The sequence below is a fragment of the Sinocyclocheilus grahami genome, unplaced genomic scaffold, assembly GCF_001515645.1.
Source record: "Sinocyclocheilus grahami isolate Dianchi unplaced genomic scaffold, SAMN03320097.WGS_v1.1 scaffold154.1, whole genome shotgun sequence".
NCBI classification, from domain to species: domain Eukaryota; kingdom Metazoa; phylum Chordata; class Actinopteri; order Cypriniformes; family Cyprinidae; genus Sinocyclocheilus; species Sinocyclocheilus grahami.
In genome coordinates, this window is record NW_015505333.1 from 303946 (window position 1) to 305061 (window position 1116).

Genomic DNA, 1116 nt, shown 5'->3' on the forward strand with positions numbered 1-1116 from the left:
CTTGCTATAGACAACGTATCACCCGGGCGTTCTGGATGCGGTCGTTACCTGGCGCTGGGTGATGGTCACGATCGCTGCCTTTCGTGCCTGGGCATGAAGCACGCTGAGGTGGCTTTCATGGATGGCTCATGCTCCCATTGCGGGGGTATGACCATCTCGGAGTTGCAGACCGGACTCCGTTACCTGCAAGGGGGCGGAGTGCCCGTGCCACTGCCCAGATCTAGGGTTCCCTCTGGTGGCAGCCGAGGGCGTCCTTTTTCTGGCGGTGGGCGGACTGGTCTTATGGTCACGGTGAGGAATTCCCCTAAGAGAGAAAGGGGATGCCCAAGCCCGCCGGCACTACGAAACCAGCGGAGCTCTCAGGAAAAGCAGGCTGGACCCTTCCGGGGGGTACCACCTGTTTCTTCCAAGGCTCCCCTCGACGATCGGATGTCGATTGCAGCATCGGATGGTGAGCCAGAGCTTTCTGCTGCGCTGCTCTCCTCTGGGACCGTAGCAATGCCTGGATCGGATCCAGAAATAATGGCTATGCTTTCCCGGGCCGCCGTAGTGATAGGGCTCGAGTGAAGACTTTCACCGTGTCCCGAGCCCTGAAGGTTGCACGATTGGTTCTCGGGGTGGTCCGCGCTGGTTCTCGGCGCCCCGCCTCGGTGCCTTTCTTCCCGGAGGTGCATGAGGAGCTCAACAGGTCGTGGACGGCACCTTTTTACTGCCGGAAACTGATTTTCTGGATCCTCCTCCCTCACTACCCTCGATGGTGGGGCGGCTAGGGGGTTACAAGGGTCCCCCTGGAGGAGCGGTCGGTTGCGATGCAGTTGTGTCCTAATACCGCCTCCAACCGGCAGGGAGAACCATGCCTCCCCTCCCGGGTCTGTAGGTACTCGACTGGCCAGCGATGCCTATACGACCGGTGGAGAAGCTGCCTCCACCTTACACGCTACGGCGTGATTGCAAGTGCACCAGGGTCAGGCACTGAGGGACTTGCACGAGGGTGGTCACGACCCGGAAGTTCAGAGAGAACTCCGCACCGCGGCGGACCTCGCGCCACGAGCGACGAAGGTTACGGCGCGGTCTCTCCGCTGACCAAAGCAGACTGAGGCCATCAGGTACATCCTG